General features: G+C 41.3%; 1 protein-coding gene across 10 annotated transcripts in view; it reads left to right on the top strand.

Annotated features, from left to right (window-relative positions):
* The first annotated feature begins 6,839 nt into the window (after positions 1-6,839).
* The window catches only part of EPB41L2 (erythrocyte membrane protein band 4.1 like 2), a 214,776-nt gene continuing 195,719 nt past the window's right edge, over positions 6,840-25,896 (top strand). For 7 of the 10 annotated variants that reach the window (XM_082668532.1, XM_082668529.1, XM_082668528.1 and 4 more), the window contains exon 1: positions 6,840-6,930. The gene's annotated coding sequence lies outside the window, so the exon portion shown is untranslated. Of the gene's footprint in view, positions 6,939-13,906; positions 13,997-25,896 lie in introns of all 10 variants that reach the window. The other 3 variants (XM_082668531.1, XM_082668536.1, XM_082668533.1) reach the window with 3 other exon arrangements.

Raw genomic sequence — 25,896 nt, 5'->3', positions numbered from 1 at the left:
AGATTGGTCTTGCCAGAGGTGACTTATTTTGTAAATATTTTCATAGAACTAAATTTTGACTGCAATGATTCTTTCTTCTGAATATTTCTTAGATCATTAATTTCCAATTTTACATGTATTACTTTCATATGGAATATTTTCTTTTTTAAAAAATTAATTCTGTAAGTTGGATGTTTATTAATTTTCAGCCTTCCTCTTTTTCAGTACATATATTTAAGGCCATGAATTCTTTCTGAGCACCATTTTAGCTGAATTCCATGCTTGTTCTCATGATTTTGTAATTATTTTAAGCATTCATAATTTCTATTATGTTTACTCCTTTCCCCATGAGTTATTAAGAAGTACCTTCCCCCAAATATATGGAGTTTTAAAAGTTAATTACTATTCTTTTCTTACCTAATTGCTGTGAATTATGACATATGGTACATGATATCAGTTGTATGAAACTTGAGACTTGAGTTTGAATTTGAAATCTGAGATTCATTTTATGGCCTGATATGTAATTTTCATAAGTGGTCTTTGTATGCTTGAGAAGAATGCATATTCTGCAGTTGTTGAAATTTCTACGTATGTTCATTATGTCAAGATTGTTCATTGTATTTTCAAAACCATATAATCTTACTGAGTTCTGTCTGCTTGGTCTGTCAAATATTGATAAAGCTGTCATACTCTCCCTTTATGATAGTAGTTCATTAACTTTTACCGGGAATTCCATTTATATTTGCTTTTTATATTTTGAAGCTATGTTATAAGATGCATGTTACAAACTATGTTAGAAGCTATGTTACAAGTTTAACATTTTTATACCTTCCTGGTGAATTAAATTATTTTTCCATAATATTGATCCATCTTATCTGTAGTAGTGCTTTTCACCTTAAAATCTATTTTATCTATTATTAATAGAGCAACATTAGCTTTCTTTTAGTAAGTATTTGCCTGGTTTACCTCTTTCAATCCTACTATAATCTTTCTCTGTCCTTAGATTTTAGGTGTTCAGATTATAGTTGGATTTTTGAAACAGTAGTCAGTTTCAGATTGAATTTAAATGGTATAAAATGGAACTCAATGGTGTTTGTATATTGATATCAAAAAATTGTTTTACCCTTGTAGTGCATGTATACTCTAAAGTGGTAGAGGCTAAGTGTAGTCTGTGTCAGGTAGTGAGGACACTTTGAGGGCAGAGGTAGGAACCAATATTCCCTTTACTGGGAATTTACCGGTTTGAAACTATACTCTCCAGGAGGATATTCCTCTGGAAGTGGGGTCATAGGACACACTAGCATATACATAACCTTAAAATCCTGATCCTTCTAAGTGTTTTCCAATAAGTAGAACACAGATGTGTAGCTCGGGGGAAACCACACAAAACCAAACTGAAGGTTTGCTAATACCAACCTCCTACCTCACATCTGTTTTGCATAAACTAAGGACCACTCCCAGAATGGTCAGTTTTCCAAACGGAGGAATTTGGTTGGAAACTGCAACATTCCAGCTCCAATCCCACTGTCTTTACTATTTCCAGTGGCTATTTTATAAACTAGCCAATCAGGTCTGGGCTATGTAACTATCACCAGCAAAACCCTTCTAATCCAGGGGATTGCTCTTCTAATTTTTCTTCTGGTGCTTTTATTCAACAGTCTCTTCTGCTGCTGCTGTTGTAGCTGTTGATGGGTTTCACCAGTACTTGCTGAGGCCACTTAGAAATTATGCTCCACACGTGGTGCCCCTCACTGCGTGCCCAAAGAATTGAGCTCTCGCTGCCATGAACTTCAGAAGCGTGCTGCAGTATTGGGGGGGCAGCTTTGCCTGTCCAGTGAAGTCCAGTGATGCTGCTTCAAGGTCATTTTGCCTCCCTAATCCCCACATCTAATTAAGTGTGCACTGGAAGTGCAGTGTTTCCTTTCACCTGACCAAGCCCTCCCTCCACTCACCGTTTGCGAAAGAGCTTAGTGACTTCGGGTCTGCTGCCCCCAGTCCTGTGAGGGGAGGTCACATGGCAATCCATTTTCATCAAAGCTTGGTGTTCTGTCTCAGTCATTTCCCATCCTAGGACATCGGCCTGCTCCCGACAAAATGAGGATCCAGGCCTCTAAGCCTCTTTCCACGGCCTCCTCTTTCCCTTAGACTCTAGGTTTATGTCTGTGAATGGGCCTGGAGCCTTCTCTTTGGACTTCTCTAAGCCCTTCTGTCCTGAAGATCAGGCACACACGAAGGCTCTATACTCTTTCTTTATTTATCACTGAGAATCAAAGTAAAATATAAACTTTCATAAACTTGTTCTGTGTTACTGTCCGAATATAACTGGTATAAAATGAGACTCAATGATGTTTGTATATTGACAGCAAAAAACACTGTTTTGGGCTTTGCTGGTGGCGCAGTGGTTAAGAATCTGCCTGCCAATGCAGGGGACACGGGTTCGAGCCCTGGTCTGGGAAGATCCCACATGCTGGGGAGCAACTAAGCCCATGCATCACAACTACTGAGCCCACGAGCTGCAACTACTGATGCCCGTGTGCCTAGAGCCCGTGCTCCGCAACAAGAAAAGCCACCGCAATGAGGAGCCCTCACATGGCAACGAAGAGTAGCCCCCGCTCGCCGCAACTAGAGAGAGCCCGCGCGCAGCAACGAAGACCCGAGGCAGCCGAAAATAAACAAACAAACGAATAAATAAATGAAATTATAAAAACAACAACAACAAAACATTGTTTTATTCTCCAAGTTCATATAACCTCTAACTAAAGAGGCAGAGACTAAGTGTAGTCTGTGTCAGGTGGTGAGGACCATTTGAGGGCAGAGGTAGGAACCAGAACTCCTGACCCCCTTTACCAGATTTGTTGTCTACCAGACTGTGAACTCCACCATAGCAGGGATGATGTATTATTCATTTCTGAATGTTCAGAGCGTGGCATGAGTCCTGGTACATGATGACACTCAGATTGTTAAACTGAAATAATACATCTTTGTTTCACCCTTTCCAAATGTAACTTTTGGGGGGGATTTTTACTGGGCCTGTTCTATATCTGCTTTCAGTGCTAGGGACCAATTGACCGTGAGATCCCATAGCAAGCAACTGGAAGACTCACAGACGGAGAGAACAGACGTGTGGTTGCCAAGGGGGAGGGGGAGAGAGAGAGGGATGGACTGGGAGTTTGGGGTGAGTAGATGCAAACTATTACATTTAGAATGGATAAACTACAAGGTCCTACTGTAGAGCACAGGGAACTATATCCAATCTCCTGGCATAAACCATAATGGAAAAGAATATTAAAAAAAGAATGTATATATGTGTATAACTGAGTCACCTTGCTGTACAGCAGACATTAGCACAACATTGTAAGTCAGCTATACTCCGATTAAAGAGAAAAAGGAGATTCTGTTCCAGTTTCAGCATATCCAGGCCTCTTTCTGTGTCACTGAGCCAGAGGAAGCAAGGGTGTGTGGGGCACAGCTCCAACTACGATTGAAGGACTACTTCAGTTCGGCAGGCTTGAGATGCTCACGTGCAGCATTAGCAATAGTTGGGAGTGGCCTTTCAAAAGGAGATTATCATCACTCAGTGTGACTCAGATGGAAAAGGGGCCTTGTGATACTTTCGAGGAAAAACCAGTGGAAGATTTTACTGTAGATGGAAAGGAGAAGGGTTGCTTGAGGGCAGACTCAAATACTAGACTAGAAAAACCCAGCTTCCATGGTAAATTGTTTACCAAGATGGCTGCCAACAATTCTTTCTATCACTGCACACACATTCCACTCCTATCAAGAGGTGAAGTCTATGATCCTTCTCCTTGAATTGGGGCTGGTTCTCTGACTTGCTTTGACCAACAGAATGGGGCATATGTGATGCTGTAGGACTTGTGGGCCTAGGCCTGAAAGGCCTTGCAGCTTTTGTTTATACCTTCTCAGAGGCCAGAGGCCATGTAAAGAAGTCTGGTTTATCCAGCTAAGACGCCGCATGGAAAGAGAGAGGCCCTGGAAGATGAGAGTCCATGTAGAGGAGAAATCAGGCTCCCCAGGTGACAGGCAGCACATGGGAGTCAGCCCATCTTGGATCCTTAATTCACGGTTGAGCCTCCCAAGCTGACACCACATGGAGCAGAGACGAGCCATCCTGCTGAGCCCTGCTTGAATGCCTGCCCCACAGAATCGGAAGCAATAAAATTGTTGTCGTTAAATTTTGGAGTTATGCAGCCACAGGTAACTGAAACTGCTCCAGTGAGTGGCCAGGTGATGGAGTGACTCCTCTTGGTATTTGCATGGTGTCTTCGTTGCTTCTGGCAGTGGAACTGGGATGCGTGCATTCACAGGGAAGATTGAGATTGCCTCCATCAGACAGCATGCGAGGGCATTGCCAGGTCTTCTTGCCTGTTCTCAGGCAAGAACCTGTGAGCAGGTTCTCAATCTAGAGCCACCCAGATACTTCCACCTGGTTGGCCTTGGCACCCAGAAGTCACAAAGATAAAAGAATGAATCACTGGTATAGTGAGATAAAGATTCCTTAGGAGCATGCCTGTGTGAGTGAGTTGGTAAGTAACACCACTAGGAAGTCCTGGGTGAATTTACAATCCAAATTGCCAGGATGGCTTTGCTTGCAGATGGTGCCCAGGATTAAGGCTGTGATGCTAACCTTGGATGTGGTGAATCTCAGGTCTGGTATCTAGTCCTGTCTTGTTCTCAGTGTCAGTCTTGCCTGTGAGTCCAGTCTGTCTAATGGGAAGACCCAGACTTGCTCTTATCAGTTTTTATCCCTAGGGATTAATGTTCTGGCCTTGTCCAGGCAGCCCGTGTTCCAGCCTGCCTACGTCTCTGGATGTCACCTGTTCAGGACTTTGTCCTGCTGTCTGTCCAGTCCCCTCTTCTTGCCCTGTTAAGACTTGCTTGCCTGGACTACCACCTGTTGTTTACTGACATCTGTATGGTACCATGTTCCATCTGTTTTCTTCACTTCCTTATAGGTCCTAGTATTTGATTTTCCTACCTTCAGTTCCTGCTAGGTCTTCACTGAATCTGCTCCATTCCATTGAAATGTTGGGGCCAAGTAAGGCTGTGTCCAACACAGAGTATAATTCTTCCATATGATACCCTTTAGATATTTGATAACAACCTTTCCATCACTTTTAATCATCTATCTCTTTAGGCTAAGTCTTGCTGGCTCCCACATTATCAAGGTCACCCATCTACGAGTATAATTTAGCTTGTCGATATTCCTCCTAAAAGGTGGTGTACAGAAGTGATTTGCAGACTTCCACAGAGGATATAGTAGGGATATAATTTCCTATGATAAGGACATTATGTTTTATAAATCATGCCTACATTTATGTTATTATATTGCATTAACATTTTAAAGGGGTTTCATCACAGGTAGATCAAGGTTCTGTAGGCCCTAAACCTTATATAACTTTAGGGATTCTTTAAAAAGAGTAATAAAATTATGCATATAGTTTCAAGGCCTGTGTAGTTTCAAGAACGAATTTCATTGTAAATCTGCCTTTAACTTTGTAATAGTATTGTCTTGTAATATTCCCAGGTCTTCTTTACCGGAACTGCTTTCTAGTCAGCCTTCCCCTGTATAGTAGTTAACACACCTCTATAGTTAACATACCTCTACAGTAGTTAACACACCTTATTAAGTTTTACTTGGCTGTTTAGCATTGGGGGCAGTAAGTAAGTTAACTCATGTGTGGGACTGGCAACAATGCCTGGCACATAAAGGACATAGTAAATGTTAGCTTTTATTATTTTTATTATTTCCTGGCAGGACCTTAGCAAGTAACTTATCTTCCTGACTCTTACTTTTCTCTTTGACGTAATGAAGATAATACTTGCCCTGCCTTTTTCATAAAGTTCCTGTGAGGATCAAATGATAAATACGTTAATGTGCTTTGTTAACTGAAAATATCATACGCATGGAAGGCATTGTAACTGAGGTTTGATTTGACATTGTTAATTTTAGAAAAGGCTCTGTTTAGGAAAGAAACGAAGACTTTGGCCGAGGTGCAGTCTCTAAAGACCTCCGTCGAGGTGCGAGGGGGCAAAGGACAGGAGGTACATGTGTGCCAGATGCTAGAGGCAATGACTTGGACAGCCTGTTTGACATGCCAAGGTTCAGAAAAGAAGAAATAAGTAGAATCTGAAAGAAGGCGATCTAATTATACAAAGGAACGGGGAGGTATCTTTTGTGTGTGTATGTGTCTTTCCACAATCGGCCTGAACCTAGGTTTCCAGCCTTCAGCCACATCCTGCGCTGCAATCCTCCCAGGCCCCCGCCTGGAGATCCTACCCACACTTTGGGTTCAGCATAAAAGCCCCTCCTCCAGTGGGCTTCCCCAATCCCTCCTGTCCCTCCCACAGGAAGAATAAACGGTTCCCTGCCACTGCCCTCTCTGTGAAAGCACTTCTTCCACTCTAGACTGAGGAGAATCTAGTTTTCCTTATTTCTGTATCAACAGGGCCTAGCCTGGGGTAAAGGTTTAGTCAATGGATTCACTTTGAAGAAATAACTTTTGAAAGTTGATAAAAGGGCATTTAAGATCGGGATTCGCGGGTAACAAAGGCTTGCACACAGGCATCAGCACTCATTATCCAGGGCAGCTCCGAGGGCGAGACGAGTCCTTCCAGCGCAGGGTACCCGGCCCGGGCGCGCGGCGAATCCCTAGGGAAGGGTCGCCCAGGCTGGCGCGGGGGCGTGGCCTGGGCACAGGGGGCGTGTCGCAGCCCGCGGGGGTTTCCGCACCCGGTGCGCGTCCGGCGGGGGCGCGGGAGGGGCTTCCGCCGCGAGGGGGCGGGGCTGGCGCGCGGAGTCCTCTGACGGCCTCAGCCAGGGAATTTCAATTTGAAACCTACGGGAGGGAGGGGGCGGGTGTTGCGGCCGGCGGCTGGCGCTGAAGCTGGACGGGTCCCTGCGGCGAGCGAGCTCCTGAGTGCGGCGTCCGGGTAAGGAGGTGTGCGGAGCTGCGGAATGGCGGGCCCGGGGCGGGGTATCCCGGGCAGAGCGTCTGGTCCCTGCGGAGCTGCAGGGGCGTCTCGGATTTTTCCTGAGACTGCAGCTGGGAAGCTGATCCTGGGCAGGAAGCGGTGGCGGGACGGTTCCACCAGGAGGGGGAGGGCTGCCGGCTTTGGGGTTTTCTGCGACTCCCTGTCTTCTCTCCTACTCGTTCCCGCCCCGGGGACCGGGTCCTGTTGTTGCTCCAGGCCGGATCCCTGCTTCCCCGCTCCACTGCGGTCCCCCACTTCTCCCTTCTCGGGAGCCAGGGCCGCGTCTCGTCGGCGCCGGGAGAGGTGGGGGCCTGGTGAGGACTGCACCGGCCCCGCGGGGGTGCGGTGGGCTCAGGGTCACGCGTCCCGGGCCCCGCGGAGCGGCTGCAGGAGGGATCCGGCTCCATCCTGGGCGCGGGCCGCGGCGCGCGAGCCTGTCCCAGTTCGGAGCGGCCGTCTTCCTTCGACTCTTGGAGATGAGCGCGGGGGCTTGAGGTACGCGGCGGCGGCGTCGCCTTTCTGGCGGATGATTTTGGGAGAGGAAACGCAGGCGAGGACGCCGCGCGTCCCTCGGCCGGCCGCGCGCGTGGGCGCTGCGTGGAGCCGGGCGAGGGTCGCGTCAGCCCCAAGCACGGTGCGCGTCCCCCGCCGCCGCTCGCTCTGTCCCGCAGGACGGGTGCGACCTGGCCGATTCGGAGAGAAGCGCACTTTTTGCTCTCTGATCCGTGCAGTCCCGGCACTCAGGCCATCTCACCACCCATGGCTTCTTTTTCTCCTCTAGATTTGAGGGCAGAGAGTTGGGAGGGTTGTTAGTTGAGCTGCAGGGGAAGGACCAGGAGAACAGAACAGAACAGAAAAAGCAGGGTTGGAATCGGAGTGTAAATCCCCAGCCCCAGACGCTGCCTGCGGCAGCCGGGATGTCTGCTGGAAGCCGTCGGTCATCATGCTTCCCGAGATCGCTCATCTCGTTGAGGTCAGGGTTTTTTGGTGAAGTGAGAAGAGCTCTCGCCTAGAGTCTTATTTTTTTTTTGGGGGGGGTGTCTCTGTGGAGCCCTCCCTATTGACTTACGACGCCTTAAATTGCATTCCTTATCACCACCACCGCTGCCTGTTTTTAAGAGCCCTGGTGGGGTGCGAGGGAAGGTAGAACCTAGAGGACCTGTGGATATATTTTCTCTTTTCTGAATCACATCTTTTCCTCAGTTTTTTGAACTTCTTGCATATGAAATGGCACGTGTATGCTAGATGTCTTGTTCTTGTTACTCTTATTTAACCTTTTTTTTAAAAATGAATCTTAACAGTTTTTCCTTTATCCTTACGTTTTATTCAGTGACCTTTTAATTTTTTCCATTGTTTTTTTCTTCTCACCGGAATCTATTATGTTTGTATCCTCTATTTATAGTACTGTATTGAGAATTAGAATTTTGGCCCGTGTCCTATCACATTTCCCACTGGATTTAGGACTAGAGGGAAACTGAGTCAATTTCTTGGCCACAGGAGCTGGGATTTAGAATTCCCAGTCTTTGAACAGGTTTTACTGGGAAACGAATAGCACTTAATCCTATTCGGTTTCTGTTTGGAGGGCTTTTTGCTGTGAGAAATCACTGGATTGCTGTTGCAGCCACTGATGGGGCTGCATTGCAATGCAATCTTGAATTGTGATAAGGGCCAACTCAATACATCCATCAGGCTGACACAACTTTTAAAGAGTTAGGCTGTGTCACCTGTCAGAGTTCCAGGGATCAGTCCTAAAATTCAATTTGAGAATCACCATCAAACCTCAGATATCTACTTTATAGAGGCTATTGGAGAACTGTACAAGTGGTAATGACTTGGAACAATGGCGTGGATTTAGGGCTAATTTAATCTTACCCTGTCTTCCTCACTTCTTGGGCAGAATTCCCACTGAAGTCAGTAGTGGTCTTGTGTGCAGAAGGACTGCTGAGAACAAGAGGCTGCTCATTTAGATTAACGGGAGGGAACAGTTTCTTTCCTTTTGAAACATCCCTCTTTAAGAAAGACCTAGTCATAACAGTGCTTTAATCTTTTATCTCTAGTCAAAGTAGTTAGACCTTCCAGAGAAAATATGTGGATGAGTTGAGCCCCCAACTTCAGATTCTTGATACCTAAATTGAATGGGGATTGCTTCAAACGGTTAAAAGTGATAAAAAAATATCATTTAACGAATTTCAGTAAAATTATTACTAACTTCAGTAAAAAATCTAAATTGTTGTAGAATATTCTCAGCTGGGTCCGTATATTAAACTGGGTAAATATACAGCTGGTTATGTACATTAAAATCTGAAACTTAATTCCAAGTAGAAAGAAGCAGATTTGCAGATTTAGGGGACGAATCTGAAGAGGGCTCACCCCAAAATAACTATGGAAATATAAAACAAGAGAATTCAGATAGCCCTTGCTGTATCTGGAGAGGTAGCTTTTAGTACAGTTTGTGTATGTGTAGGCTTTAGTGACCGTTTGGGCTCATCATTAGATTTGGAGGTTTCTGAGTTAGTTTTGTGCTGATCTGAGTTGGTGAGCTTGTTAGGTCCTTTGCTTCTTAACTAACCGTCTTGTGGTTTACCCTTTCCAAATTACCAGTTTGAAAGGATTGAGTTTAGAAAACCTATCCAGTCACCAGATCTTAAAAATAGATTTTTAAAAATCTGAACCGTGTGCACGTGGACTTCCCAACCACTTGCTTTCAACTAAAAATACTTGCAAAGATGACAAAGCAGTCTTCAACCAGAATATTTATTGGTAAAATTACTCTGTAATTTAGTAATATTGTATAGTTATGTTTAAGGTCGGGTTTTGCCCTGAATCACCACTCTCATATAACTGACTAGAGAACTACAAAGGTTCTATCTTTGCCACTTTATTTAGGAATGTGGGGTTTATATTTTATATAGCAGAAAGCTAAATATTTTTGAAGATTTGCTTTTGTTTCTGTTTCCACAGGGAAGTATGGGCCTTTTTCTTTGTTTTTTGAACTGAAGTAGCCTGTTTAAAAGCTGTGTGTAGACATTTTGGAAAAGTATGAATTGCTAGTATTTTTATAAGGCAATAAAATAGTTTATAGGGATCAATACTGATGAGAATCAAATTTTGCATTTCTAAAAGTCTGTATTGTTTACTTGGGGAAAACAAAGGAAATATGGGGGAAATACCTCCCTACCCCACCTTTATTTAGAAATATATCCAGCGGCCTTGTTTGTCTTTTTCGGATTCAGAATTACTGTACCTAACCACTGGGTACCCTTACACGTTTAAAAGCCTCAAGTAAATGTTTGTGCTGGCTTCAGTAGTCAGCAAATACTAGCCAAACACTAATTTACTGCCCTTTTATAGAATCTTGGAATCTCAGGGCTGGACCTTTAGGAGTCAGCAAATCCACTCTCAGCCCTTTTGCCCTCCCCCCAACACACAAACATTTCCAGCCTCTTTGGAAGGTCTGAGTTAATAGAAGATTTGTATATGATTCCCCCACAGATTCCAGACAGAGCATTCTTTGGGAATGCCATTTTTTGGCACAAACCAGCAACCTAATAGTCATAAGATTTCTATCATTACTCTGGCTGAGCAGTGCCCCAAACTAAAATCTAAAATGGAGTTAATGCCTGCTATCATTAACTGGAGGGGAATGGCCTCCAAGTGTAAATACTGCAGTTATTTAGATGTTACAGGTAAGCCAAAAAGAAAGAAAGAAATCATTAAAAAAAAATAAATTTATTTATTTTATTTTTGGCTGCGTTGGGTCTTTGTTGCTGCGCACGAGCTTCCTCTAGTTACGGCGAGCAGGGGCTACTCTTCATTGCGGTGCGCGGGCTTCTCATTGCAGTGGCTTCTCTCGTTGTGGAGCACGGGCTCTAGGCGCGCGGGCTTCAGTAGTTGTGGCACGTGGGCTCAGTAGTTGTGGCGCATGGGCTTAGATGCTCCATGGCATGTGGGATCTTCCTGGACCAGAGCTCAAACCCGTGTCCCCTGCATTGGCAGGTAGATTCTTAACCACTGCACCACCAGGGAAGTCCCAGAAATCATTTTTAATATCAGATAGAAATAACTGAGATAGTGATAACTAATGTTTTTTTTTAGTTTTTTCTATAAAGTACGTGACTTTTGTATGAGAGAGGGAATACATATGTAGAGTTATGTGAAGTACCTATACCATTATGTGTACTTAATAAATTTGATGAATGAATTTGTTGAAACTTTATATGATGTAGTGGAGGCGCTTTTAATTAGGATTCGTTGAAAATTGGAGTTAACTTTGTAGAACCTGGTACTGTTTCATGTAGAAATGTCATGTAGGTTATACTTCATGTAGGTGATTTGCTTTTCTTACTCTTGGCTATTGTTTCCCCTTGTTTTGTGGTTGTCTTGATATATGTGGGTTTATTAGATGCATGTTTTTCATGTCTAGAAGGGTAGATCATCTATATTTCCCTAAATATCTCGTTTTGGGGATAACATTTATTTTAATGAGAATTTTAGTGGTTTTCTCATTTTTTAAAGTGATGTCGCTTTCCCTTTAGTATAGGGTAGACCTCAGGTGGCTTATGGGTGCATTCATACTGCTTCTGCTTTTTTTCAAAGATTGCATTTGGACTAATTTCCTATTCTTAGTTACTTTTAAAGTAGAAATATGTTTTCATATCACACATACTTCTTTGCATTTTTTTTTTTTACTTTAGTGTATTAGAACCGTAAAGGTCTAAATTCATTATAGATTGCCTCACAAATAATCTTTATGGTAATATGGAATTTATTTGGGAATAAGAATTATCTTTTCATTTGCTCTGAGAACTATCATAAGTAAGGTTTGCTTTAGGTAGCCAAGCTGACACTTCACATATGTGACTAAATTGAACGTCATGGGGATGGTTTCAGTTCTTTCCAGGTTAAGAACCAGAGGGCATGGAAAGAGTTCTAAAGTGATTTTGTCACTTGTTCATCTGTAGGACCTTGTTGTCTGGGTCAGGTAGGAAGTTCATTGTCTTTTTAAATCATTCATGCTTTTACCAGGAAGCCAGTTTCCTCTTGCTTTTCTCTTTTTATGGCCTATTTATCTACCTCCATGAAAGAATTTTCAAATACTTAAAAGACTTATGTTACCCTCTAATTGCCTTTTTCCAAGAAAATCGTGATTTTAAAAACTTTTCACATAAGTCTGGTTACCGAGTCTCTAATCATTTTTTCCAAGCCCTGAATTCAGGTTTCCAGACCTCCTGATGAGATTTGCAGCTGGACCTACCACCATGATAACAGCAGTGCTGAATTTAATCATATTTTTGAGTTTCCTATATTCTATCAATATATGTACACATCCCAGTATCCTGAAGATACTAAATGAATATGTAGTTTAAACTTTGCCATAATTCTTAGGTCTTTTCTTTTTTCTAAATAGTCTACTCGTTTTTCACCCTTGATTCATCCACCTAGGGTACCAGAAGGGAGGGTGAAAATCATTTAGTTTAGATTTTTGACCTTGAGGTGGGAAGTGTGGGGTTAGTGGGAAAGGTGTTGCCCAGGGTGGCCTCAGGGGCTCATGAACTGACTGCGACTGTTAAGTAAAGTGGGCTGTGTGTGTGTGTGTGTGAGAGAGAGAGAGAGAGAGATTTGTGGGAGCAATTTTTTAAAGCAGAAAACGCTGAAAACTGCTGATGTAGTTCTATTCTTAGTTTTTGAGATTAGAGGATCGAAGTCTTACGAGACTTTCTGTTTTTTATTTTTTTCATGTTACCCCATTGCACTTTCATGCCCCCACTGTTGTGCTTATTTCCTTTCAATTCTTTTGGTTGTCCGATTTTAGCCAGTTGTCAAGGTTAAACTGAATTCTTTTTTTTTTGCGGTACGCGGGCCTCTCACTGCTGTGGCCTCCCCCGTTGTGGAGCACAGGCTCCGGGCGCGCAGGCTCAGCGGCCATGGCTCACGGGCCCAGCCGCTCCGCGGCATGTGGGATCCTCCCGGACCGGGGAACAAACCCGTGTCCCCTGCATCGGCAGGTGGACTCTCAACCACTGTGCCGCCAGGGAAGCCCTAAACTGAATTCTGATATAATATTGACTTCGTATTTTCTTACCTTGAACTTAATGTGTCTTTATTTCCTCACAAATTTCTTGGTTGGAAATATTAATTAGAAGGGACTCAGTAACAGGTCCACATTGTGGTGCTGGTTAGAATGCTACTTATGCCAGTGGAACCTTGGGTAAATTATTTCTCAAGGCCTCAGTTTCCTTATCTTCACTATGGGGGTGAACAATCATAACCTACCTCAGAAAGTTAGATGAGGATTAAATGAGCTAGTGCTTATAAAATGCTTCACGCAGTGCCTGGCTTCTGTGAAAATTGTTAGGTTAAGAAAAGACTTAGTGGGTTGCTTGTGAAAATGTGGTAAGCAGTTTTTTTTTTTGCAGTGGTCAGGAATAATTATCTGTGTGGAAGTAGAGTCTTTGATATGAAACTGTAATTTCCTATGGTGATCACAAGTTAAAGCCACTTTTTAACAATTTCAGTATGGTATCTCTAGAATTTTTTTAACTATCCACTGCTTTTGGCAGTACTCAAAAAGCATATAGATGGCAAAACTGTCTGGATCTAATTTCAGCATCACAGAGAGGTGGTAGTCTTTTTTGTTATGTTGCCTGAGGTAGCTGATTCAGAGTGTAAAACTTGTATGCATATGCTATATTATAACTTGCTCACTCTACAGCTTCAGTGAACTTGCTGCAAGAAGGCTGTTAGTGGAATTTTTATTGATAGTGTTTAAGTCTCTGCATGTGACAGTAAAATGTGACCTTTTCACATCCAGCACATCTTTTCGTATCTGAAATAGATCTGCGGACATATTTTTCCCGTAACAGAGTGTTTTAATTTTAAATTAGTTGACAACATTAAGAAATCAGGAGGTTTCACAGAAATATCTTTCTTTTAGGTTTCTCTGGAAAAATTGGAGGACCTTGGCCACACTGGGCCCACGCTCCTTTGTTGCAGCGCTGAGGAGTTCCTGCCCCATCTCTCACAGGTCATCTTCCTACTTTGCCGAAGTCCCACCCATTGCCTTTTGGCTTAGTACTGGACCTTCCCATTCATTCGTATTAGATATATGGCTCCTCTAGACTATCCAGTTTGCATCTCTTTTACTAAATACCAATTTGGAAGATGCAAGAAGCACTCAATCTATATGACCTTCAATAAGGTGTTCCTGGCAGTGGGGCTTTTCTACCTCTAGGGCCAGCAGTCATTTCCCACCTCTCCCTTTGTGAAGGCTGACCTCTGGGTCACTGTCAGTCATGGTTTCTGGAGCCCAGCATGCAGTAGGCCCTCGGTCACACTTGGAAAGAATGCTCTTTCTAGTTTCCTCCCAGACTTTGTGACTCCTTCTCAAAGCAGATTGCCTGGTTCTCTGAAGCCTAGTGTTACACTACTGCAGCCCATAGCTGTACCTTATTTGTATGTTATTTGGATTTTTTAGAGGACTTTTTTTTCATTTCATCATTTAATATTTTAGTATGTATCTCTAGAAGGTAACTCTTTTGTAAACATGATTGGAATACCACCATCACACTAAAAATTCCTTAATATCATCAAATATTCAGCTGTTGATATTCAAATCTCCAATTACCTCAAGTATCAATTTTTGAAAAAGTTTGTTTGAATCCAGATCCAGTTAAGATTTGCATGTTATAATTGGTTGGTGTATCTTTTGTTTGACTTTTTATTTAATATTGGAGTATAGTTGGTTAACAGTGTTGTGTTAGTTTCAGGTGTACAGCAAAGTGATTCAGTTATACATATATATGTAACTATTCTTTTTCTTTTTCTTTTTTTTTTTTTTTTTTGCGGTACGCGGGCCTCTCACTGCTGTGGCCTCTCCCGTTGCGGAGCAGAGGCTCCGGACGCGCAGGCCCAGCGGCCATGGCTCACAGGCCTAGCCGCTCTGCGGCATGTGGGATCTTCCCGGACCGGGGCATGAACCCGCGTCCCCTGCATCGGCAGGCGGACTCTCAACCACTGCGCCACCAGGGAAGCCCCATGTAACTGTTCTTTTTCAAATTCTTTTGCCGTTTAGGTTGTTTGGTTGGTGTTTCTTTAAAGACTGATATGCTTTAATTTCCCCTTCATCTCTTATCTTTCCTTGCAGTAGTTTGTATGTTGAAGAAACTTGATTAGTTGTTCTGTTTGGTTTCTCACAGTCTGAATTTTGCTGATTTCAATCCTCTAGTGTAGTTAACCTGTTCTTCTGTCCTCTGTATTAGTAGTTGGAGCTAGAAAATTGGTCTAATTCAATTTATTTTCTTTCTGTTTTTCTTTTCTTTCTTTTTTTTTTCTTTTGTAATGTTCCTCCATGGTTTAGGCTTCTATATGACACTTCTTGCTTGCTTTCCGTCCATGAAGCCAGGCTTCATCCTGGCTTCAGGTGCTGTCCCATTAGCTTCTTTGTCTTCTTTTTAACCTGTGCTGGGCAAGTGGATTTTACGCTAGTGGCTCAGCTTTGTTCTAGGTTCCATTGTATATAATCTGATAAGGCCAGAAGCATTGTTAATAAACAGGTGAAAAAGGAAGAAAAAAACTTTTGGAGCACAGATGATAAGTCAGCTACTGTAGTTGGTGCTTTATATATTATATGTTAATATCCGCAGTCCTTCTTACAGCAACACCTTGAAGTAGCCGGTACGCTCATTTTACAGATGAAAAACTGAGACTTAAAATCAGAATAATTTTCTCAAGGGCACCCAGCTTGTGTGCTGCTAAAACTTCTGTTTCTTCTGCAGGGGAGGGTGAATTATTGCTTTTAATTGTTTGATGCTGTTACTCTGTAGAACTTGAAGATTTTAGGAATTTGTTGGCATCTTCAGTATCTAACTTAACAAAAGATAAGCTTGCTTTCCTAACTGGTTTCTGCCTCCTACTTTCCTTTGTAAAGGTGTGATTGTGAAGCAGAGTACTACTGTTAGTTGTGTGATTCTTGAATCAAGCTGGAGTGGCGAGTGCCCTTCATCTTGTTTTTCACATTAGTGTAGTGTTTCCAGGCTGATGTTTCAATGTAAGAAAACTGTCCCAGGGTATAAACCACGTCAAAATAAAATGTGTGCCTTCTTCCTTTTCAGTTTTTATCTTTCAAGCAGTTTTATACTTTTTGCTACTTCATTTACAGTGCAGATAGTATTCCCCAGGGTGCTAGTATATGATTTAGAAAGTCAGGTAATAGGATAGACCTAGAGTCTGTCATACAGAGTGAAGTAAGTCAGAAAGAAAAAGACAAATACCGTATGCTAACACATATACATGGAATTTAAGGAAAAAAAAATGTCATGAAGAACCTAGGGGTAAGGCAGGAATAAAGACGCAGACCTCCTAGAGAACGGACTTGAGGTTATGGGGAGGGGGAAGGGTGAGCTGTGACAGGGCGAGAGAGAGTCATGGACATATACACACTAACAAACGTAAGGTAGATAGCTAGTGGGAAGCAGCCGCATGGCACAGGGATATTGGCTCGGTGCTTTGTGACAGCCTGAAGGGGTGGAATAGGGAGGGTGGGAGGGAGGGAGACGCAAGAGGGAAGAGATATGGGAACATATGTATATGTATAACTGATTCACTTTGTTATAAAGCAGAAACTAACACACCATTGTAAAGCAATTATACCCCAATAAAGATGTTAAAAAAAAAAATAAAAAAAAAAAAAAAAGAAAGTCAGGTAATAGTGTAGGGATTATAAGGAAAAGCAGCAGACCCCGCCTTTCATGTCCCTTCATGACAGATTTCTGCTCCTCAGAGGCAACCGCTTTCAGTTCTTTTGGTTTTATTATCCGTGTGTTTTGTTTAAAACCACAATATTCTTGCTTTTTTGCTTTTTCTATTCTAGACAATAATAGCTGTTGACTTTCTACCTTGGTTGGGGTTAGCCTCCTTTACAGACTCTCCCTCTTCCTGTGCACAGATGCACACTCTTCTCTCCTTCCACAGCACATATAGGCAACAGCTGAGCTGTGTATAGTGCTTTGATTGCATATACTTTCTTTTACAACTTTTTGTTTTATCCTGAAGTTAATTGCCTATTTTTTTCCTCATTTGTATAGTTTTCTTAGTACCTACCCTTAATTTAGCTCTAAACTTTGTTGAAAACTATATGGGAAACCATTTTCTTTTTTTTTATTAATGACATCCTTCCTGGACTGGTTATTCCTAGAACTGCTGTGCAGCTGTATTCTGGAAATTGCCCTTTTCCTCTCTTCCTGGGCTCCCGGGTGCCTGGGCTTCGTGTCTCTTTCTTATCTCTTACTTTACATGAGTGCATCCTCCAGTAGTTTCCCAAGAAAGTGCAAATGGAAGGCGAATTTCTTGAGACCTTGCATGTCTGAAAGCACCTTTTCCCACTCTTAAAATGCCTCTTTGTACTCTTAGTTTGATTGCATTTATAGTTTGGCTGGGTATAGAATTCTAAGTTAATGGTTACTGTCCCACCGAATTTTGAAGGCGTTGCTCCATTGTATTTTCACATCCCACTGTTCTGTTGAGAAGACTGACTCGATTCCCATTTCTGATTCTGTGTATGTAGCTAGTTTGTTTTCTTTAGAGGTTTTCAGGATTTTATCTTTGAACTTGTTGTTTTGAATTTCATGATGGTGTGCCATGGTATGGGAGTCTTTCATTCATTGTGCTGAGCACTCAGTGGGCCCTTTTAGCTTGGAAACTCTTGTCTTTCAGAAATATTCCACTATGATAATGACTCCCTCTATGTTCTCTGTTCTTTCTGGAACTTCTGTTAATTTGGATGTTGAACTTCCTGCCATGACTTAAGGTTTGTTACTTTTTTCTCTCTGATGTCATCCCTTTGTCCTTTTGTTCCCTCTTTTCGGGAAATTTCTTCAATTAGTTTTCTTCTAATCTCTCTACTGAACTTTTTTGCTTTCCTATTTTTGAAGCTACTCCTAGGCTAATGAATTCTCTTTTTGATAATGTCCTTTTCTTGTTTCATGTATATAGTTTCTCCTGTCCTGCCCATCTTGATGTACCCCTGCGCTTGTTTTCTCTCTGTCTGGAATGCTCTTCCCTCAGATACCTACATAGCTTACTCCCTTAACTCCTTCAGATCTTTGCTTCCGTGATCATTTATTTGAAAGTACAACCCTGCTCCCACCCCTACCCCAGGGTGCCCTAAATCCCTTCCTTGTCTCTTCTTACTTCTGCACTGTGTATTGCTGAAATCTGATATCCTTATATTTTACTTTTTGTTTATTGACTCTCCCCTCGCTGGAATGTAAGCTGCATGAAGGCAAATCTTTTTGTGTATTTTGTTCAGTATTTCCAGTACCTAGAACAGTGCCTGGTGCAGAGTAGGCACTTGGTAAATATTTGTTGACTGAGTGACTGGACCTCCCTGTTTTCTGTATAGAACCTCACCTTTGCCCTCTGAGCACAGAGCCTTTCTTTTTCAAGTGCTATAGAGTGAACTTCCTGTCTTCTGGCTGCCAAGTTTTGTTGAGGGTGTGGGTGTGGTTTAAACGTTATGTGTCCTTATTTCCAACAGGTCCTTGTCTTCAACTTGCTCTCCCATCTCAACCCTCAGAGGTTTCTGGAACTTCCAATTCCTAAGGCTCACAAGCCTTCTCCAACTATCACATTGTTTTTGGTAGGTCCCCACCAAGACAGCAATGCAAGTTTAGGCTTCCTCTGCTCTGCTAAGTCAGTTACTTTATACATCTGTTCTCCATCTTCTAAAATTCTGTTGATATATCTCATCTGCTGGCCTGTCCCCTCCCTTTTTTTTTTTTTGTGAGTTAGTACCTTTTTTTCTTTAATTTTCTTTCTGTCATTTTAGTGTGGTTTTGGGAGTGAGCAGAAATTAACTCATGTTCAACCCACTGGATTTAGGGTTTTAAACTGATAAAAATAAATTTCCAAGATTATTGTGGTACTCACATTTGGTAAAAACTGCAGCCATAATAAAATTGTCCTTTTTCTCATGCCAAGTGCTGAGTCAAACTTTAGCAGTATATATAGAGAGACAGAAAAGTCAGGCGGTTGAGTTAACATCTAGGGTGGATGGGAATGGTTGACTGATATGTGACTGAATAAGAAAGTGCTTCTTAGGAAGAGCTCAGAAAATGTATTATATTTTTTTCTTGTGATAGTTCAAGGATTAGTTCAGTATACACACTTACAAATTTTATATACTTGAACTAGATTTAAAAATACACAATAAAAACAAATTTGGTGAATGTGTATCAGAAATGGCAACCTTATTTTAGAGTTTACTGAGTATCTTAGTTTGTCTGTCTTTAGACTGACTTACGATTGGCATACATAAATTTGAATATTCTTTGACTATTTGAATATCTTTTGGTTATTAGAGGAACCTTTGAACTCATGTGGATTCTGCTAATACTTTAAGGGTGAAAAATTTCATTACTAGAGCATAAATAGAGAGTGGGATTTACACTAATGTAAAGATACACACATTAGCAATTTTTGTGTATGAGTTTCGGGGAAAGTGAAACAAAAACGGAGGGTCTGAATAAGGCAGTGGCTGTGAGGTCTGAGAAGCTCTAGGAAGATCCCAGGGCTCCTGAGGGCATGTGGTTAGTGTCAGTTAAGTTGCCGAGTGGGCTTTAGGGATTTATTAATTCAAATACTCTATTCATTAATGTAGAAGATGTTATAGACAAATAGATCAGTACAGTAGTATCTCCCCAAAATGTGGTGGTATGTTAAAATGATTTGAGGTGGTGCACAGATGAATCTTTTTCTTTTAATGGTTAAATACGTGTGCATCAGAAAAATATCCAAGTACTTCAAAACTATGATATTACTAAGTAATATCAAAACACTGATATTACTTAGTATAAGGCTAAAGTAGGTAAGTTTTTTGTTTTTGTTTTTTTTTTTGCCGTACGCGGGCCTCTCACTGTTGTGGCCTCTCCCATTGTGGAGCACAGGCTCCGGGCGCACAGGCTTAGCGGCCATGGCTCACGGGCTCAGCTGCTCCACGGCATGTGGGATCCTCCCGGACCGGGGCACGAACCCGTGTCCCCTGCATCGGCAGGCGGACTCTCAACCACTGCGCCACCAGGGAAGCCCGAAGTAGGTATTTTAAAGTGACTTGATTTAAGGATAAGTATTACATAAATAATAATACAGTAGCTGTTTGGATTTGGCAAAATTATAAAGTAGGTCTGATTACTAAAGTCTGAGAAACTTTGGGCAGGTTTAAAATAAGATTTCTCCTGATAACAACAGAAAACTGTATATGCTGACTGTGGCATAGACTTCTAATTTTTCTTTTTTAGAAATTAACAGTTTTTATTTTTCAAGTTTATTTTTTGGTATTCTGTTCAAAATAAGTCCTCAGAACATCTTATCATTCGATTCTTAAACCAATTTTGTACCAGAGTTCTGACAGGTAAGCAAAGTGAGTTAGGAAGGGGTTAAACTTACTCAAAGCCATTGAGCAATTTAGTAATGGAGCTTCAGGCACGGCCAGGGTCTCCCTGTGTCCAGAGTTGTTCCCTTTACTGTGTCCTCTTTTGATGTTAATGGACTTGCCAATTGAAGTTTTCTTGGAGAACTTAGGAAGCCTGCCAAGTTTTATAGCTGGGAGGGCTGTCCTGTAGCTTTTATATATTTGTATCTTGAACCCTGAAGGTAGACAGAGCTAGGTCTTCCAAAAATAGTTCAATAAATGTGTCAACATTTTCAAATACTATTGAAAAAACAAGGAAGTGGAAAAGTCCTATGGGATTATTGGAAAACGGTGCCAAATGCTTTCACAAGTATTTGAAAAGCAAATGTGGCACTGTGGTCATATGCTAGACAATGGTGCATACTTAGCCTTCATTTTGGAGCCCATTTTTATATGATAATCTTTTACTTTTCCCCAGTACTCTGTTTAATTGCAGCCTCTGGGAGAAAAGCTGCTAAATGAACATTTTTCTTGAAAAGTTTTCTTTAATTTACTTCTCTTACGGAGAAAAAGGCAAACTTCTGTTTTCTTAATAAAATGAATACAAATTGTGTATGGGAAAGATTAGAGTGACAAGTAATGAGTGGGGTCTGTCCACTGACAAAGGAATCAAGAGTTTATCCACGAGCTTGTAACAAGAACTGTTTTTGGATCTTGGCCATTAAAATCAGCATCAATAAAGACTGCGTCTTAATATCCTTAATGCTAAGATTGTCTGTTTTAAATTACGCACATAAGGGAACGTGAATACATTCTTCCTTCCGAGATCTCTCACCACCCCAAACAGAAAAATAAAGGTGCAGGGAAGATATTCTTCACTCGTGCAGTTCTTCAGTGAAGGGCTGTCGTTGTGGGCAGCATGTGTAGTGCATATGTGGCTCCAACTTTTCTCCTAATTGAGGCCAGTTCACTTTCATCCTCAGTGCTACCAGCTTAAATGGAAAGACTCGAGGGTGGAATCTAGAGCATTCTATAGATCTGTGATCTGTGTGTTACTTGCTCTGTGCAGCACACATGTAGCAATGAAGGATAATATGGCTCTTTTTTTTTTTTCTCCCCTCCCCATTATGGCTCTTTTTTAAAGGACCTTTTTTGTTGTTCTTGTTAGGTTTTTTAAGCCATGTTTTTACTGTATCTGATTATCTACTGAAGTGTTTTTTTGTAGAAAGACTGTACCATTGTCAGCTATAGAAAAGTATTTTTCTTTTTTAAACTTTTTATTATGGAAACAATTAAAAATATTCAGAAGTAGAGAGAATAGTAGTGTAATGGACCTCGTGTAGCCTCACTCAGCTTTGCCAATTACTAGGACACGGCCAATCTTATTGATACACCCCACCCCCATGATTTTGAAGCAAATTCCAGATAATTTCATTTCATATAATTTCATTTGTAAGTAGGTAAGATTCTCCCCCCGCATTGGCATGTGATCACCAAAATAAAGTCCATGTTCATTACTGATTTTGTAGAATTACAGAAATTAGTTCATTTATGGCATATTCAGTTGTGTTTTTGGGATAAATATCTGAATATTGTTTTGATCAGTGAGAGCAATTTCATCTAAGTTTTAATCCGTGAAAGCAGTTTCATCTAAATGCAGCACTGTGGACATAAAGGAAATGCTTTAGCCAGTTCTCAAAGACCCAATTTCTAAACCAAATCTGAACTGACTTTCAAATTCTAGTATATTCTCAAGGTAATGTTGATGTTCTATAAATTGTTTTTCCATGGCTCCTGCTTATGTTAATACTAGATTTTAATGTTCTTTTTTTTATTTTTACATTTTATTTATTTATTTACTTGCAATATAGCTGAATTACAATGTTGTGTTTTAGGTGTACAGCAAAGTGATCCAGTGATTTTAATGTTTTTAGATTTTTCTTTTTTCTTTCCGTCTCTCACTTCTTCTCTCCTTCTCTGTCTCTTTCATTCTTTTGCTTAGCATAGTTTAGTGGCAATATGTTGGAACCAGACCAAGTGAAACATTTTTTTTTAGCTGACTGAAATTTAATGGAACTATGCAGTTATGAAATCACAGCAACCTGCCATGTGTATAGTTCTGTGTGGCTGGACAGAGGGGAAAGTATATGCTTTAAACATTCGTCATTGAACTTCCCTGGTGGCGCAGTGGTTAAAAGAATCCACCTGCCAATGAAGGGGACACGGGTTTGAGCCCTGGTCTGGTTAGATCCCACATGCTGCGGAGCAACTAAGCCCATGAGCCACAACTACTGAAGCCCATGCGCCTAGAGCCCGTGCTCCGCAACAAGAGAAGCCACTGCAATGAGAAGCCCGCACACTGCAACGAAGAGTAGCCCCAGCTCACCGCAACTAAAGAAAGCCTGCATGCAGCAATGAAGACCCAACACAGCCAAAAATAAATAAATAAAATAGTTAAAAAAAAAACTTAAAAAATAATTCGCCATATACTATTGAGAAATCATACTAGAACGTTGGCATAATAGACAAAGCTGACACTTAATAGTTGAAATAGTTGACACTTAATAGTTGAAATGCTTTTCCTGATTAACAGGCATGCTTTTTATGTTAGAGATAGTTTACTTTATATTTTAATTTGATTTTTTAATAAAAACGTAAAGACATCACATATTGAAATAGAAAATATTGATAACAACAGAAAACATTTCCTGAATACTTAATATGTGTCAGACACTATTCTATAGGCACTTTTACATATATTTTCATTTAATCCTCACAGTAACCCTGGGTAGTAGGTACTGTTATTCTAGGTTTGCCTCATAAGAAAACTGAGGCACCACAAGATTAAGTAAATTGCTCAAGGTCACTCAAGTAGTTAATGGCAAAGCAAGGATTTGAACCCAGGCCATTTGAGCCTATAGGCATAACTACTTTCCTATATTATACCTGAGAATATGTAAATTCCTCTTCGTACCCTGTTTGTACTTGCATTTCCCTCCCCAGAGGAACCATTTTGAACCAGAGCCAATGCTACACTATTGTATGAGGGTATAATTTGATCACTGGGTGGGTATTTTTCATTGAGAAACTTGAAAGCTGTGTTAATGAGATTCTACTCATGTTCCTTTACTGGCTTTAGTTGTGAAGGAGAAGAGGGGAAAAGTGGAAGCAAGTGGAAAGTAAAGCGGTAACCGCTGAAGTGTCTTCCTCCCGCCCACCCTCCAAGGAACATTGAGCCCATCTGTATTGTTGACAGGTCACAAAGGAGCTTCTGAAGCCAGTACTTCAGAGTACCACTGAATCTTCAGTTGAGTACCTTGAAGTACCAGGTATATTGTTGGAACATTGGTCATCGTTGGGCTTTCCTAAAATGTGTAGACTTTAGTGGGAGTTTGTCCTGGGTCTACAGTGACTGGAATTTTAACGAACCAGATACCTGATACTCTCCTCCACTTTTTTTTTCTCAAAGGAGTGGAGGGTAGAAAGAAAATTGTTTTAGCCCCAAGTTTCAGTCCCAGTTCACCAATTACTAAGCGTGACATGGAGCGAGTGATGTTGCCTCTTGTGTCTGTTTTTCTCTTAAGTGGTTCAGTTGCCCTGACATAAGTCCAAATCCATTTAAGATGTCGTCTGTGGCTCATTCATTTGTCTCTGTTTGTGGAGAAGGTAATTGCCTTTCCTTATAGGAAAAACATAGACAAAGAACTTTGGCAAAACATTTGATAACGTTTTCATGGTGTCTTTATGGCAGCATTGGGAAAAAACTGTGTAGTGGAGGGAATCTGTGGTGGTATTTGTTACTGAAATTTTAACCTTTCTCATCTTCTATCCAAAATATTTTTGCCAGCAATTTTTATGATGACAGACGAGGACTGCTGATCAGATTTACAGATTTCATGGACGTTTGTAGGGAAACCAAATAAGGCTTGTACAGATTGTCTTGTTAGCTACAAAATGGGTTGAAATAAGATGAAAGTTGTTGGAAATAAAAGTAAAGTCTATTTAATTATAAGGTCTTTGAAAGAGTTCTGAAACAGGGTAGTCTTGGCCCTTCTTTTCAATGTGAAGTTTTATTAAAAAGTAGTAGATGCCTTTTTATTCCTTTTATTGACTTCTGGTCTCACAACTCCAGTGCAATTGTACTTTTCCAGGTAATAGATGGCTCTATTGTCAAGTCTATTGAACACATTTTCCCCTATATTATTATTTATTATTATTATTATTATTTTTTGCGGTACGCGGGCCCCTCACTGCTGTGGCCTCTCCCGTTGCGGAGCACAGTCTCCGGATGCGCAGGTTCAGCGGCCATGGCTCATGGGCCTAGCCTCTCCGCGGCATGTGGGATCTTCCCGGACCGGGGCACGAACCCGTGTCCCCTGCATCAGCAGGCGGACTCTCAACCACTGCGCCACCAGGGAAGCCCGCCCCTGTATTATTTTTGACATTAGCGACCAACCATATTGTCTTCGAAATTCTCTCTTGACACTGTTAGAGCTCTTTTTCTATATTCCTTCTGTTCTTTGCAAGCTTCTTTTCCTCTGACTATCCCTTCAGTTTTTTCTCTGTTTCCCAGGGTTCTCAGCCTTTGATTCTGTCTTGACTAATTTCGTATCACCCAAGACTTCACCTACAATCTTAGTTTGTTAACTCAAATCTCTCTCCAGGCTAAGTCTTCCTTTTCAGCTCTGGATCCTTATATGACTTAAAGAAATCTGCCAACATCTCAAAGTTTTTAAATGAACATGTGAAATATTTTGTGCAGAATGTGGGCTTTAATTGATTATTTTCCTTTGACCTGGAATATTTTGTTCATTTTTTAAAATTTATTTTTATTGGAGTATAATTGCTTTACCATGTTGTGTTAGTTTCTGCTGTACAGCAAAGTGAATCAGCTGTACATATACATATATCCCGTTTTTTGGAGTTCCTTCCCATCTAGGTCACCACAGAGCATTGAGTAGAGTTCCCCGTGCTGTACAGTATGTTCCCATTAGTTATCTATTTTATACATAGGATCAATAGTGTATATATGTCAATGTTCATTTTTAGGTACTACATTTTAAGGGGCATGTTGTGTGCACTAAGTATATATTTGTTCAATAAAAATGAGTGGAAGCTTAGACAAACTGAGTCCATGTCCGTGGAAGGGTGCCTGGGATGTTGAGGTTAGGAGAAACCATAGCGCATGAGGAACTAGCTGTTGAAATAACTGAAGGGGTAAGACTTGCTGGGGTAGGCAGCCTATTGAGAGCTGTCTTTTGAGCACTGGCTTTCTAACTTTCTTAGGACAGGATCCGTTTAGAGATTTTATATCTTGACGCGTTATTCAATATGGAAGTTTATGTGTGTATATATGTGAATAACAAACAAGTTTCATAAATTTAGTTCTTAGCCTAGCTTATGTGCATTGTGCTTAGATTTTCTTTTCTACTTAATAATAATAATAATAAAATGCCAGTCAACAAACCACTAACTTGATTTCACAACTTACCAATGGACTGATCTGTGTTGGAAAAATC

This window comes from Grampus griseus, assembly GCF_964374135.1.
Source record: "Grampus griseus genome assembly, chromosome: 13".
Lineage (NCBI taxonomy): Eukaryota > Metazoa > Chordata > Mammalia > Artiodactyla > Delphinidae > Grampus > Grampus griseus.
Note: the sequence above shows the minus strand (reverse complement) of the source record. Positions and strands in the feature narration are given on the sequence as shown.